This window comes from Rhinopithecus roxellana, chromosome 2, assembly GCF_007565055.1.
Source record: "Rhinopithecus roxellana isolate Shanxi Qingling chromosome 2, ASM756505v1, whole genome shotgun sequence".
In the NCBI taxonomy this organism is placed as follows: domain Eukaryota; kingdom Metazoa; phylum Chordata; class Mammalia; order Primates; family Cercopithecidae; genus Rhinopithecus; species Rhinopithecus roxellana.
Genome location: NC_044550.1, coordinates 144,443,705 through 144,455,920, shown reverse-complemented (window position 1 = coordinate 144,455,920; position 12,216 = coordinate 144,443,705). Strand labels below are relative to the sequence as shown.

At 39.6% G+C, this 12,216-nt stretch overlaps 1 protein-coding gene and 1 non-coding gene across 13 annotated transcripts in view; one reads left to right on the top strand and one right to left on the bottom strand.

Annotated features, from left to right (window-relative positions):
• APBB2 (amyloid beta precursor protein binding family B member 2) overlaps window positions 1-12,216 on the top strand; it is a 427,787-nt gene that overhangs the window by 144,850 nt on the left and 270,721 nt on the right. The window lies entirely within an intron of this gene.
• LOC115895768 lies at window positions 936-1,038 on the bottom strand. Its single transcript, XR_004055883.1, has one exon. It is a non-coding gene; the product is annotated as a U6 spliceosomal RNA (small nuclear RNA).

Below are 12,216 nucleotides of genomic sequence, written 5' to 3'. Positions count from 1 at the left end.
GCCAACTGGAAAGTTTCTCATGTTTTCTTCATGCTGAACTGCTAAAAGTTTAGGTGACATTAATTAATTGTCATTATTATATTAAATGAAAAGCCAAAGAGTGAACTTAGGGAGAAAAGCTTAGAGGACCGGTGGTCTGAAAATTACAAATTTTAATTCTGATTTTCTGAATCATGATATTCCACTGAATATGTAGACTCATTACCTCTCTACACCCTATTTGATGTTACTGTAATTCAGTGAGTGACCTTCTCTGTGATTATGTGCCATAGGCAGTTTCAGTCTTTTTTTTTTTTTTTGAGACAGAGCATGTAAAAAATTTGATGTTATTGTAATTCAGTGAGTGATCTCTGTGATTATGTGCCATAGGCAGTTTCAGTCTTTTATTTATTTATTTATTTTGAGATGGAGTCTCACTCTGTCACCTAGGCTGGAGTGCACTTGCGCAATTTTGGCTCACTGCAAGCTCCACCTCCCTGGTTCATGCCGTTCTCCTGACTCAGCCTCCCAATGAGCTGGGACTACAGGCGTGCGCCACCACACCTGACTAATTTTTTGTATTTTTTAGTAGAGATGGGGCTTCACTGTATGAGCCAGGATGGTCTCAGTCTCCTGACTTTGTGATCCACCCGCCTCAGCCTCTCAAAGTGCTGGGATTACAGGCGTGAGCCACCGTGCCTGGCTGTCAGCTTCAGTCTTATTTTCAAGGAAATGCCACTCAAACAAATCATTTAATGACTTACTTTATACTGAAGCTGAGAATCTTGTTCAGGCTTCTTGGCTTACTTTAATTTCTCCCTCCCTTCATTTCTTCCCTGCTCCTCAGAAGTCAAGAATTTTCTAGTTATGTTTTCTTTTTTAAAAAAAAATTAACAAAGATTATATATATTCAAGGAGTACAACATAATGCTTTGATATATGTGTATGTACTGATTAAAAATATGGAATGCTTCACAAATTTGTGTGTCATCCTTGTGCAGGGACCATGCTAATCTTCTCTGTATTATTCTGATTTTAGTATATGTGCTGTCAAAGCAAGCAATTTCATTTCTTTTTGATAATTCATTTACTCAATTCTTTTGGACCAGAAACATTTTATCTCAGAGGCATGATGAACACTTGTCCTCTGTGGTGCAATGTCTTGTGTATTTTATTTTCAGAATTCTTACATAAAACTTCTATTTATGAATCAAGCCATTTCTTTCTTTTCTTTTTTTTTCTTTCTTTTTTTTTTTTTTGGACTGAATTTCACTCTTATTGCCCAGGCTGAAATGCTCACTGCAACCTCCGCCTCCTGGGTTCGAGTGAGTCTCCTGCCTCAGCCTCCTGAGCAGCTGGGATTACAGACATGCACCACCATGCCCGGTTAATTTTGTATTTTCAGTAGAGACAGGGTTTCTCTATGTTGGTCAGGCTGGTCTCGAACCCCCAACCTCAAGTGATCCGCCCAACTCGGCCTCCCAAAGGGCTGGGATTACAGGCGTGAGCCACCGTGCCCAGCCTGTTTCTTTAAGAGATTTCTATCAAAGTTTTCATAGATTTATTAGTTTGTTATCTAGTCACTACTAATGATCACATTTTTACAAATAAAATATTTTTATATTACAACTTTATAATACATATTTTATTGATTCTAAGACATATCTTTTCACATTTTAATATCTTTGAAATTTGATATATCTTGCAATCACTGACATTTTACAGCTATGATTGGCAGCATTTTTATTTTTATTATTATTTTAAGGCCTATGAATGTAACATAACTTTGATTTTTATTATTAGTATGTAAAATACTGGTGTATCTTCTAGTCAGTAGCAGTTAGATTTGGTGAAATAAGTTACTGTTAATGATCACTGTAATAATTACTGTTAGAAACTTACTGTGAAACTTCTTTTTTTTTTTTTTTTTCTGAGACGGAGTCTCGCTCTGTTGCCCGGGCTGGAGTGCAGTGGCCGGATCTCAGCTCACTGCAAGCTCCGCCTCCCGGGTTTACGCCATTCTCCTGCCTCAGCCTCCCGAGTAGCTGGGACTACAGGCACCCGCCACCTCGCCCGGCTAGTTTTTTTTTTTTGTATTTTTTAGTAGAGACGGGGTTTCACCGTGTTAGCCAGGATGGTCTCGATCTCCTGACCTCGTGATCCGCCCGTCTCGGCCTCCCAAAGTGCTGGGATTACAGGCTTGAGCCACCGCGCCCGGCCGAAACTTCTACCTTTACAACAGGACTTGTAAATGGCAATGTAACAGTTGTTGTTGTTCTTTTTTTTTTTTTTTGAGACAGAGTCTGTCTCCAGGCTGGAGTGCAGTGGCGTGATCTCAGCTCACTGCAACCTCCACTTTCTGGGTTCAAGAGATTCTCCTGCCTCAGCCTCCTGAGTAGCTGGGACTATAGGTGTGGGCCACCATGCCCAGCTAATTTTTGTATTTTTAGTAGAGATGGGGTTTCACCATGTTGGCCAGGATGGTCTTGATCTCTTAACCTAGTGATCCGCCTGCCTTGGCCTCCGAAAGTGCTGGGATTACAGGTGTGAACCACGGCACCCGTCCACAATGTAACAGTTCTACAAAAAGTTTAGAGTGGAAAAAAATCACCTGTAAGCCATAAACCGATATACTATAACAAATATATTTTGTATGTATTTCATTCTAGTCTTTTTACATGTGTACATATTTTTATCCATTTGTAGCTATAGCATATGTACTACTCTAGTCTACTCATTTTTTATTCCTGTTAAATCTTAATTTCTCTCTGTTTCATGCCTTCATATTTGTCTTATTTATTTACTTATTTATTTATTGAGACAAAGTCTTGTTCAGTTGCCCAGGCTGGAGTGCAATGGGATGATCTCTCCTCACTGCAACCTCCGCCTCCCCGGTTCACACCCTTGTCCTGCTTCAGCTTCCCAAGTAGCTGGGACAACAGGCGCCCGCCACCATGCCCAGCTAATTTTTTGTATTTTTAGTAGATATGGGGTTTCACCTTGTTAGCCAGGATGGTCTCGATCTCCTGACCTCAAGTGATCTGCCCGCCTTGGCCTCCCATAGTGCTAGGATTACAGGAGTGAGCCACCGTGCACAGCCTGTTTGTCATTTTTAATAGTTCCATAATCTGTCAGTGTATGACCGTAATAAAACTGCATGCCACCCAGCTGCTGAAAATTTAGATTGTTGCCATTTTTCCTTTTGTGAATAATGCTTCAATGAACAACTTTTTAAATTAATTTTATCATTTATTTTGGCCATTTGTTTTATGAAATACAACTTTGGAGAGGATCTCTTTAGCCCAGGGGTTTGAAGTTGCAGGGAGCTCTGATTACATCATTGTACTTCAGCCTGGGTGACAGAGCAGGACCCCCAAGTCTTAAAAAAAAAAAAAAAAAAAGGAAGAAAGAAAGAAAGGAAGAAACATAACTTTGTAGAAGCCTCCTGAACTGTGTTTTGCTGTGAAGAATCAATCTTTATATTCAAATAAATCCAAATTAACAGCTGCTATTATAACACTGTTCATTCATTCATTCACTCAACTATGTATTCACCAAGAATACATTGGATCATTATGCGTTCTGTAGGTTCCAAGAGCCCAGGAATCAAAGTTAAATAGGACATCCCGTGATGTTTGATATTTTGTTGTATAGTGGGAGACTCAGACTTATCGAAAATAAATACTGTGTGATGAGGGATGTTGGAAAGATAAGGGTTAAAGTTTCTTAGTTGCATGTAATTTACTTTGAGAGGATTGTTGATTGGTATTCTTTTAAGATAGGAGGTGTGGACATATCATGTTACATTTTTAAAATGTGTCTAATAGGTTTATCTGACAGAAAATGGCTCCACCTGACCTATCCAACTTCCTTGCATTCTGTGATGTCTGTGATCCAATGTTTGTATAGAGTTCCGTGTCATGTTCCTCCAACATACTAAGTTCCCTGTTGCCAGTAACTGTGTCACATGTCTTTTTCCTTTCTATACCTGGTACAATCTGCTGTGTTTGTAGTAGGTGTCAAAGTATCGGTAGTTCATTTGACTTGCTTTTAATTGTACGTTTTTAAATGAATGACAATATTTCACTAATTTATACTTTCCTTAGAACTTCATTGACTATCAGTTTGCATTCTATGATCAGTGCAATTTTAATTCTGTCTTGTCATATTTGTTTAGTTAAAAAAGTTTCAAGTTAAGAAGATGGTTAAAAGATTATATAATCCCATAGAGATTTTTATAGTAAAAGTTTAAAATTCTGGTACTTGTGATGGTTGGAAGTAGAACCTTCGCTGGACAAAGTAAAACCCCTCTGTATAAATTTTTGGAGGCTGTCTTAAGGCTTCGTTGAGATGGAAAAAAAATTTATATAACTAAATATCAATCAGGCATTCGATGCAGTGAATATGTTTTGGAAATAGCCATTTATGGTTCTAGCATTAAAAAGTCATTAGCAAGCTATGAATTTACCTCCTTTATACTCGTGCATTACAAAGTGGACCCAATTTTTAAACTTCCCAAGAAGGTATTCTGGAAACAGCTTTTGAGAATGATTTCTTGAGATTTTTTTTCCATTTCTGAAACCTGAATAGAATTGTGCTGTGTTCTTTGCAGAGCTGTGGTGATTAGATTGTACAGTTTCACAGACGTGTGTACACACACATACGCACACACACACACTGCTATGCAGAATCACTGTCCTGTTGTGTGATCTTCAAATGAAACAAGGGAGGAATAATCTGGGATTGACTGAGATAAATTTATCTCAGCTCTTCAAAATACAATGTGAGCATAGCGTAACTCACTTGGACAGCTGTGGAATGAAACTCTTGTTTTAGTGGCCATTAGCTATTTCAAGAGAACTGACTACACAGAAGAACGTATGGTAAAGATAGTTTGGCAATTGATGGAATTTGAAGTAGCATTTACAGGCTGAGGCAAGTGGATCACCTGAGGTCAGGAGTTTGAGGCCAGCCTGGCCAACATGGTGAAACTCCTAAAATACAAAAATATCTCCTAAATACAAAATATCTCCTAAAATACAAAAATCTCTCCTAAAAATACAAAAATTAGCCTGGTGTGGTGGCAGGTACCTGTGGTTCTGGCTACTCTGGAGGCTGAGGCAGAAGAATCTCTTGAACCTGGGAGGTGGAGGTTGCGGTGAGGAGAGATCATGCCGCTCAGTCTTAAAAAAAGTAGCATTTACATCACCAACTGAAATTAAATAATTTTCCTCCAAGGTGATGTGTAACCTGACTCTTGTGACTGAGGGATTGATCTGTTGACAAATTTTTATGAAATAACACCACAGGAGGGAAAATTATATGCAGGCATCAAGCTTTGCACTTATTTTACAAGCCCTCTTTATTGAGTTTGTATGATCTTGTTGTGTACAGCTAACAAAAGGTTACTTCTTTGTCATGAAAGCCATCCTCAGTTTTCAGAGACAGTGGGGCACCACAGAGACTTTCCTTCTCTGCATCCACATTTCTGGTAATGTCATTACTGCATTTGACTCTTTTATGAAGCCCTTTTGGTCACATCAACAGTGCATTCTAAGCTGTCTATCTTAACTTCTAGCTTTGTCTGTAAGATTTGTGTGGTTAGCCTGAGGCATATGCAGATAAACTGCCCAGGTTCAGTGTTCTCAGATTTGGAACTAAGTGTGCCACAGAACACTGAATTGATGGGTGCAGCTTTTCAGCAATATTGATGTTTCTACAGTTGAATGTAAATCTTTGGATGCCTTAGTTTGCATTTTCATAGTCATGTATAGTTCCTGATCACTGGTTTTCAAACTGCCTCGTCTCTGTGAAAGCTGTGTTTAAGTGGAAAGACAAAGAAAATTGTTCTTCCCCACCTACTGTTCTTCTGCCCACTCACAACAGTAAGAATCGTGAGTGTGTTTCTGGCCACATGCAAACAGTGGCAGCTCCCAATTCACAAGCTGCTTACATTTCCAGAGTGAGGTGGTTGTGAAGTCAATTAGTGGTTTAGAACTTTGAATGGGTTGGCTAATGGTAGAAACTAATATAAAGAGTAGATGAGCTGGCCGGGCACGGTGGCTCACGCCTGTAATCCCAGCACTTTGGGAGGCCAAGGCAGGTGGATCACGAGGTTAAGAGATCGAGACCATCATGGTGAAATCCCATCTCTACTAAAAATACCAAAATTAGCTGGGTGTAGTAGCGTGTGCCTGTAGTTCCAGTTACTTGGGAGACTGAGGCAGGAGAATCACTTGAGCCTGGGAGGTGGAGGTTGCTGTGAGCCGAGATTGTACCACTGCATTCCAGTCTGGTGACAGAACTAGATTCCATGTCAAAAAAAAAAAAAGAGCCTACCAAAACTTGGATAACCCTTAATGTTCCAGAAACAGTTTTAATTGTTTCTTAAAATATAACCTTCCCTCATGTTTCTCTGTGGAAAAGCTTCTTAGTTCTGCTTGGAAATCTTATGAAACAAACATTTCATTATTAACTTCAATAGATGGCTACCTATCTCTACCTGTGTATCCTGGAGCAATGTATCAGTCAGGGTTCTTGGATAGAAGTAACAGAGACTAGCTGAATAGTTTAAGCAAAGAAGTAATTTATTGAGAAGATATTGGGTACATTCTGAATTTACCAGAAGTTGGGGGAAAGGACAGGCACGAAATAGAGACTACACAGCCAGATTCATAGCCAAGGTCATACAATAAGATTAGTTCTATGTCGGGTAGACCCTGTCACTGAACACTGGACATTGGTGTTCATGCTGACCATCTCTTCAGGATCAGACACTTGGTACCAGCTCTGTCACTTCAGCCTTTGCTGCCTCTGAGCAGTGAGTGTTGTTGCCATTGCCCTCACCCATGATAATTTCTTCCTGCTCCTGCCTCTTTTTGACTCTGGTTCTAGATTCAGGGTTGACCAAAACTAAGCCATGTGCAAGCCTTGACTGCAAGACACTCTGGGAATGTTAGTGTCTAGCCATTTTTGCTTCTATGTTGAGAGATGTGCTCTCATCACAACTCACATGATGAGGAATTCCCCAAATATGGTGGAACAGAGTTTAGATGCTGGCTGTTGCCAATCCTTCTTCCCCCATAAGGATATAACTCACGATAAGAAGCTTCAGTAAGGACTCTGGTAGAAGGGGAGATGTTGCAGTGGCCACGGTGTTTATCCATATGAAGCTGTGGTTAATGAACTCTATCTAAGATGGCCAGTTGTTCTTTGCTCACTGGTGTCCAGGGTCCCCTTCACCACGTGTTAACTAAAGCTAGAGATTTGAAGATTTAGGCATATTTGACCTCTCACATCGTGGTCCTTAAATAACAAGATGTACTAAATTGAATTTTAACAATAGGAGTAACTAGGAGGAGCAGATTAAGATTTATCTGTTTCCTTGTTTATAGTAGAAAATGAAATTTCACATTATCAATTTGTCTTATACAGTTGGATGGTTTATATGTTTCATTGATCAACTTCTACCCTTTCAAAAGTTCATTTTTCAATTGCAGTTATACTTGTATATAGCTTACAAATTGTTGCTCACGGATTTGCATTGCCGTTTTCCACTTCTTAGAAGCAACTACTCTTCAGTTCATTTAGCTCTTCTTCTGGTATTTACTTCCTTGTAACAGATTAACATGTATATATTGGTAATTCTTGAATTGTTTTTCCATTTTAGGCATTAAACATGAATTCCATTGAGGAAGAGAAGGGTTTAGCTTTCTTTTATTCTTCCTCCCTTAAATACCTGCCCTTGTACTAAGATAGTTACATCTCAATTTGTGTTCACTGTAAATGCTTTTCACAGCTGAGCTATGCAGGATACTGTGATTTTATTTTCTTTCTCGCATAGCACATTAAAATTTTGTTGCTTGGCCGGGCGCAGTGGCTCAAGCCTGTAATCATCCCAGCACTTTAGAAGGCCGAGACGGGCGGATCACGAGGTCAGGAGATCAAGACCATCCTGGCTAACACGGTGAAACCCCATCTCTACTAAAAATATAAAAAAACTAGCCGGGCGAGGTGGCGGGTGCCTGTATTCCCAGCTACTCAGGAGGCTGAGGAAGGAGAATGGCATAAATCCGGGAGGTGGAGCTTGCAGTGAGCTGAGATCACGCCACTGCACTCCAGCCTGGGCGACACAGCGAGACTCCGTCCCCCCCCCCCCAAAAAAAAAAAAAATTGTTGCTTAGTATTCTATTTATATACTGCTTATTTATCCCCAAATTCTCAAATAAGGTCAAACACAATAGCACATCTCTTGGTTCTTATGTGTGTGCATGTGACATTTTTCTTGGGCTCTCTGCTTGCTCACTCTGTTTGGACTGTTTACTCTTGAGGCCTGTGCACAGCTGTTGACCTGGAATTTGTCCTCACCAATCATATTGGGAATTCTTGATTGACCTGTTTACTGGATGTAATCTCTTTTGGTTTTGACCCTCTTTTGGGGAGGCACACTGCCTGACTGCTTTATGAGAAAGCATGTGTAGATGGAATTTTTTTGAGATCTGGCATGTGTCAAAATATCATTTGGTCTCCCCTTACATATGATTGATATCTAATTTAAAGTTGGAGATTACTTTCCTTGGGAGTTGAGAGGGCTTGTTCCATTTTCTTCTGCTTCCAATTTTGTTACAGAATTGTTGCATGTTCTTCTGACTATATTTACTTGGTACATGTCTTCTTTTCTTTTTGGATGCTTTTAGGATATTTAAAAATCCCCCAGTGTTCTGAGCTTTCCTTGTAATATACCTTGGTATGTCACTTTTTCATTCATTGTGAAGACTTCTCTCTTTTTTGGAGCTCCTATTTGTCAGATGCTGAAACTCTTGGATTTTTCCTCCAACGTAATTATTGTTTAAAAAAGAAAAATCCCTGGCTGTGTGTGGCTCACACCTGTAATCCCAGCATTCTGGGAGGTCAAGGTGGGAGGATTGCCTGGGCCCAGGAGTTCCAGACAAGCCTGGGCAACATAGTGAGTCCTTATCTCTTCCAAAAAAAAAAAAAAAAAAAAACAACTGGATGTAGTGATATGCGCCTGTAGTCCTAGTTACTTGGGAAGTTGAGGTGGGAGAATCGCTTGAGCCCAAGGATTCAAATTTGCAGTGAGCTATGATTATGCCACTGCACTCCAGCCTTGGCCACGGAGCAAGACTCTGTCTCAAAAAAAAAAAAAAAAAAAAAAAAATCCTGATTTTTATCCTTGTATCTTTTTGTTCTACTTTAGGGGAACATTTACCTCTATTATCTATTAACCTCTCCGTTGATTTTTTATTTCTGTGATTATAATATTAATTTCTAGGAGCTTTTTCTTATTCTCACAATATCTCTATTTTACAGCATCCATTCTTTTTGCTTTGTGGATGCAATATATTTTACCCTGTTGGGGTTCTTAATTATGTATATTTGAAGTCTTCTCCCTGCATTGACCCTGTTCCCTCCTGAAGTTCCTATCTATCATGCTGGACCCTATTTCACATGTTTGGTTTTCATCTTGTCATCTTTATTCATGAGAAGGCACTGAGCAAGGCTTTGTCAATTGGTGGCCTCGCATAGGATGACCACCCCTTTTCAGAAGTCACCTTGCCTTCCAGTTTTGGTATCTGTAGATCTCTTTTCTTGGGCAGGTTAGTTTCTCCAGAAAAGTCTCCAGTACCAATCTCCTACTGGCCAGTGCTCTGGGAACCCAGCAGAGGAAGGGGCTATGGAGTGCATAGCTCCACTTAGTCCTTCTCTTTTTCAGTTGGTCCCTCCACCCAGTCACTGTTCCTATTGTCAGAACAGTGCAGATCTTCTCAAGTTTAACCTTTGCTGAGGTGGGAGGAGGGGCATAGCAAGCTTCATGGTTTAGCAAGGATATGGAGTTTTACTCCTTAAAATGACTTGCAAGCAATCCCCCAATTTTCAGTGCCACCTCCACCCTGTCTTCTCATCCAAACCCCACTTAACCGTGTCTTTTTTTAAAATTTATTTTAATTTATTTTTATTTTTATTATTATTATACTTTAAGTTCTATTATTATACTTTAAGGGTACATGTGCATAACGTGCAGGTTTGTTACATATGTATACTTGTGCCATGTTAACCGTGTCTTAACTTGCACTTTCCTCAGGTTCTTTGCTGCATACTGACTTGTTACTTCCTGACAATTCTGTTTGTAGACGTTTAAGTTTTGTCTGCCCCTGCTTTGAAAATTCACTCATCATTGGGCCAGTTGTTTTCGATTTTCCAAAAATGTTTTCCATGAATTTTGTCCTCCTGCATTCTCTCTCTTCTCATGAACTTATCTCTGCCTTTCACTTACTGTCATTTAGGGGTGGTTTTGGGAGGGAATGGAGATAAGCACAGGATTGTTATCTATCACATGGAATTGATAATCCCTGCTGATCAACTTGTGAGATTTCAGTTCAATTTAGATACGTGGTTGTCTGGTCCATTAAGGAAGGGTTCATATGGTTACTCTGTACTTTTCAGTTTTGTTCGGAGATTATTACTCTTACTGTCAAAATGAACTAAGTGATAATATTTCTTGGTTTGAGAATATAATAGAAAAAAAGGTCAGTTCTCTCTAAAGTAGACATTCCAAGTCTGACCTCAAACCCAGGCACAAGCATAACATAGTATTTCCACCATTACAAAAAATAATGACCTTCATTGCCTGGAGCCATAATCACAGTTGGGTGATTTCCTATTAGATCTATTTCTTAGATTTCCTATTAGCTTGACTTGAGTTGGGTCCAAGCTGGAAAAATACATCCTTTTCTAAGAGCCACTTTATCCAGTAGTCCTAGTTGTGTTCTGTAGGGAACTGAGCTTCCGTAAGGCATGTCTGTAGATTCCATGAATAATGTTGGACCTTGATGTTCTTCTCCATTCCCTTGCTCAAACCACCCAGAGTACCTCTTACAAAATGCAGAAAGTTTTATGTGCCAGAAGCTTACATCATTGAACATGTAAACACCACAGCAGAATCAAGGCCAAATATTGTCTTTCAACTTTTCTTCTTAAATTTCATTAATACTTCAATTTTAGGAATAACAGCCGATTTATTAAAATTATGTTTAATATATTATTAACATGTATCAAAGATTACTGCAAAATTATTTTTGGGTCTTGTTCAACCATTGTAAAGTCAAAGGGTAATCAATTCAAATTTTAAAGGTTTTGTATGAATGTAGGGGAATCTGATGTGATTTCTTTTGTTTTGTTTGTTTTTTTGGAGACAGAGTGTCACTCTTGTCGCCCAGGCTGGAGTACGGTGTCCCGAACATGACTCATTGCAGCATCGCCCTCCTGTACTGAAGCAGCCCTCCTGCCTCAGCCCCCCTAAGTAACTGGGATTATAGGCACATGGCCAGATAATTTTTTGTAGAGATGAGTTTTGCCGTGTTTCTCAGGCTTGTCTTGAATTCCTGGGCTCAGGTGATCCACTTACCATGGCCTCCCAAAATGCTGGGATTACAGGCATGAGCCACCACGCTGGGCCTGATCTAATTTCTAATCTAGACTTTATGAAAATCCTTTAAAAAAAAATAATATTTACCTTCATATGGTAGAATTAGTATTTTTCTGTTTCAGACACCTCATGTTCTTTATTGATAAATCAAGATTGAGAGTATGTAGAAGTTCTGAGACGAAATCTTTCTATTTGCAGGTTCCTCTTGTCACCATGATAAAGAGTGCTGGGGCATCTGTTTTGTGCTAAAGCTAACTAGAAGTGTCGCTGCTCTGAGCAACAGGCAGGAAGTACTTCTGTCCTTAAAACCAAAAATAGATGCTCTTTCTCATTATCATAGCTCAAATGATCATCTGTTTTAATGAGATGGGCACATCCCTTGTGTTTTTCACAGATTTAATGATCAGATTATTTAATGCAGAGTTTGGGGAAAAACAGCTCCAGTAAGATAGATGATGGAAATTTTACTGGAAGCAAAAATAACAACTTTATTCCTTCTTTTTCTTTCTGCTAATGTTTTCAACCTCTTATTCCTTTGTTTGTTTAGAGATGGGTCTTGCTGTGTCGCCCAGGCTGAAGTGCAGTGGCACCATCATAGCTCACTGCAGCCTCGAACTCTTGGGCTCAAGCAATCCTCCTGCCTTAGCCTCCCAAGTAGTTAAGACTACAGGCACGGGCCATCATACCTGACTTGCTTGCATATTGATTGACTGCTTAATTGATGAGATGACGTCTTGCTATGTTGCCCAGGCTGGTCTTGAACTACTGGCTTCAAGTGATCCTACTACCTC